The following is a 4,495-nucleotide window of genomic DNA, read 5'->3' on the forward strand; positions in this document are numbered from 1 at the left end:
TTCTCCTGCCTCAGCCTCCCCAGAAGCTGGGACTACAGGCGCCCGCCACCATGCCCGGCTAATTTTTTTGTATTTTTAGTAGAGACGGAGTTTCACCGTGTTAGCCAGGATAGTCTCGATCTCTTGACCTCGTGATCCACCCGCCTCGGCCTCCCAAAGTGTTGGGATTACAGGCGTGAGCCACTGCGCCCGGCCATGAATACTTCTAGATGTCAATTTTTTCATCTTTTCCTCTCGTTTCTTCATTAGCCTGTATCGACTCTCTCATATCTAGTAGAATATCTGTTATAGTATGGTATTGTGTATATTGTGTGTTTCCATCTAGGCTAGGGTGATATTCACAACTTTTACCCTCCTATTTAATAACATATTTAGTGATTGGTATGAAGTGCAGACACAGACTGGGGGTGGGAGTCAGTGCAAGAACAGAATCCTTGTGGAATCCCCTGCTATTCCATGTAGGGCAAGGGAGGGACTTCTCTGGATCTTGATTACCTCAGATAAATAATGAGAAAATAGGATTAAACGAAAAAAAAAAGACTTTTTTTTTCTTCTAACTTTAATCTCCGCAACTGTTTCCCCTCTTCGATAGGTTTTATCCACCCAGGAAAGTTCCCCAAGGAGAGATTTATAAGAAGAAATGGAAGAAGAGAAGTTGCTTAATCTTAGAGTCAGGATAGTTTCAGAAACCAAGGTCTAGGAATTTTACTCAAATTTTTGGGTCCTCCATTCCTATGTCACTCAGTCCTGGAATCTGAGCAGCAAAACGATTTCTCCTCTCTTGTCCCCATGGAAGTCTCCACAGCAGGGCTCCTTATGATGGAGGGAGAGAGGGGAGGGCTCAGGCTTTGCCTTTAGAGGTTTGTGCTGACTTTCTGCTGAGCTATTACCATGTTTCACCAGAAGTTTCTACTTCTATGATGAAAGAAAATTTCAACCTGAATTTGGGAGTCCTGGAGTAGTCTTTTCTTACTTTCCATGGATTTGTTGGAGAGAAAGTGCTGTGGTACCTAATTTCAGTAGATTATACAGACAAGAGGCAAGAAGTACAGCAGCCACACGGAGTGAGTGAGCCTTTTATCTGGATTACTGAGGCCACATAGGTATCTTTTGAGAAAGGCAGCCTTCGGTCACACTGGATGCAAATAGAATTGCTTTAATTCTTCTATGGATAGAAATTGGGGACTGAGTTTACCTCTAACTGGCAAAAGGAAATTTTAGGTATTTGCAATGTGGTTTGCTGGAAGAATAATTGAAAGCATTTATATCCAAAGCAGGAGTGCAAATGAGAGCAGCCTGACATTTTCTGTTTGTTTTTCACTGTTTGCTGTTACTTAAAAGTGTGACCAAAGGCACACACTAGTGATTGTTGTGTAGAACCCTCCTTTGGGAAAGTGGATGAATTGGAATACATTATTTTCTTTAGTCAGTTGATCTTTCAAGTAGTAAATATTTATTTATTACCAAATTTAAATAGGATGCTTTATTGGATGCTGTATATGAACATGTGTGTGTATGACTGGGAGTGATGATGATGGCTTAATTTATATGTTTCTATGTGTGTAAATCATGGTTCTGAATATTGACACATATAAACCTGTACATGATTAAATAGAAATATAAGTCAATATTTTTAAAAGTCGCCCATATGGCAGAGTCAAGAAGTCATATGTGAGTTGATTAGCAAAGTAGATCGTTATAGGCTATATAGTCTAAGTTGTATTTGCTAAGGATCTAGATGGATAAGCAGGGATTTGATAGAGAGGAAAGGACTGTTGCAATCTTAATGTTTGTCTTCCCCCTTGGAATTCAATGTTGAAACCTAATTGCCAAAGTGATGATATTAGGAGGTAGTGCCATTGGGCAGTGACTATGTCATGAGGGCAAAGCCCTCATGAATAAGATTGGTGCCTTGAGAAAATGTCACCTATGAGCCAGGAAATGGGCCTTTACCTGATACCAAATCCATTGGTGTCTTGACCTGGGGCTTCCCAGCCTCCACACTGAGAATAAATTTCTGTAATTCATAAGCTACCTAGTCTATGATTGTTATGGACTTAATGGACTAAGTAAGACAAGGAATGATCATGGCATTGTGAAATACAGTAGCTAGAATATATTTTCTTTTTTAAGATTAAGAATATCTGGCCGGGAGCGGTAACTCACGCTTGTAATCCCAGCACTTCAGGAGGCCGAGGTGGGCGGATCACGAGGTCAGGAGATCAAGACCATCCTGGCTAACACAGTGAAACCCCATCTCTACTAAAAATACAAAAAATTAGCCGGGCATGTTGGGAGGCCGAGGCGGGCAGATCACGAGGTCAGGAGATCAAGACCATCCTGACTAACATGGTGAAACCCCATCTCTACTAAAAATAAAAAAAAATTAGCCGGGCATGTTGGCAGGCGCCTGTAGTCCCAGCTACTCAGGAGGTTGAGGCAGGAGAATGGCGTGAACCCGGGAGGCGGAGCTTGCAGTGAGCTGAAATCGTGCCACTGCACTCCAGCCTGGGCGACAGAGCGAGACTCCATCTGTTTTCAATATAGAAATATTATTAAAATTTAACATTTAATAAATTAGATAAAATTAAATTGTTTATTATTTGTGGTTTTGATGCTATTGTAAATGAATATGTTTAAATTTTGTTTTTCAGATTTTGTTACTATTATATGAAAACGGTAATATTTTCACATTGTCTCTAGGCAAGCACAAAGCGCTGCTTATTTTTATTTGTGCAACTGAGGGTGTGTTTTAGGTAAGCCCCCTCCTCCCTGTGCAGGCTCCCAGGGAGCCCACCATGTACATATCTGAAAAGGGAAGGAAACTTTTTCCTGGGAGCTTGTTAATCATACAAAGAATAAAGGGCTTCCATGCCAGACTTTGCCTGCTTGCTTATCTGTGCAGCTGAAGTCTTGAGATTTTCCCAGGCTGCTCTATTTTTGCCTATAGCTGTGATTCTTTTCAGGCAGGCAGCTTCTCCGAGGACTAGTTTCAGCTGTTTACTCAAGTAATTTTTCCTTTCCTTCTCCCTCACTATGATTATCAGCTCCCCTAGGACCTCATGGTGTGGAATGAAATATTCCCTGGGAGTCAGGGAAAGGGAGTTTGTTGCAAACATGGCCAGGCCAGACACTTATAAAGTGTCGAAGTAAAGTACACTTACATAAAGTGTAAGTGCTGCCACCACCACTAGGGTGCCAAGTACTCTAACACAAGTCTTGATTCTCATAGATGTAAATTAACATTTATACCACCAGCTCACACTGTCAAACAATTCCACATACCCAGAATAAACATTGGCACCTGGTGGGCAGCAGCAAGCCCTCCCTCAAGGAATGAGTTCATTGGTTGGTTTATCCAGCTGCTCCCCCTTTGCTTATGGAAGCGCTCTGTTTTCTAGGGGTCTAAGAAGCTGTAGCAGTGATAGAAAGCCCCTTTTTTGTGGACCATTATGACTTAGGCTTTTATCAGAGCCTCAGAGAATTGCTGTTGTTTTATTGGTTAGGCTTTAGGTTTCCAATCTGCATATACAATTCCTTTGAAGCACCAGACTTACAGGCAATTTGATTGAGGGAACTTCTTGGGATATGAAATATTACCAGGCACCATTTCTAATGTACCTAAGTTGTGACTTCATGTTTAGAGAAAAAAATATTTTTTTTCTTGACCTCAGGCTACAAAAGGCTTTCTTGGCCTCAGACTTCCTTCTGGAGGTGATAACCTCCTAAATGAACTATCTTTAAGGGCCTGTGGTGTGTGCCCTCCTTTCAGGAAATTAGTGTATGCCTGGAGGCACTGGTAATGGCTTCTCTCATCTTACTCTGGCTTGGAAGAATATGGCTATTGCAGATTTTTTTTGTTTCATTACCACCTGACCTTCAGACTCCTTACGTGTTATAGGCAGAAAAGGTGCCTCCACAAAGTCGTGAGCTATTCTCTGCTTTCAGAAGGGCAGTGGGATATGGTCGTTAATTCTTTGTAGCAGCACCATCATGAATAGCTGCCACACCCATATACATCATTATCTTTTTTGGTGAAGACTTAGTCTAAGACTCCAGGCCATGATATCCAAAAGGCTATGTTAATGCACTACTTTGGTATAATCTCAAAATAATTGTCAGCTCCCCAGTGGAATGCCTGCCTTGGTCCACGTGGAATGTGGGCATGTGGTAGAACTTCCTCGGAGGGACTAGAAGAGGAACTAAAGAATGTTAGGCATATAAATTATTGTTTCTTTTTCTTTTGGTTTCTTTCCACTGAGCTGTGTGTGAGCCCCCACACCCACCCTGCCTGCCTGTCCTCTACCTTACTGATGCTATTTTCATGCTGTCGTAGAATTGGATGTGTAAGATTAAATTAGCCTTTCTGCTGATAGCTGTAAAATAAAGGAACAAATTTGACAAAGTAACTACCTATCTGATACATAAGAAGGCTATTAGGCTGTACCACAAGTGAAAAAGTTCAATCCTGATATCTCAAAATAGTACCACTTGA

This window comes from Colobus angolensis, unplaced genomic scaffold, assembly GCF_000951035.1.
Source record: "Colobus angolensis palliatus isolate OR3802 unplaced genomic scaffold, Cang.pa_1.0 Scaffold211, whole genome shotgun sequence".
Lineage (NCBI taxonomy): Eukaryota > Metazoa > Chordata > Mammalia > Primates > Cercopithecidae > Colobus > Colobus angolensis.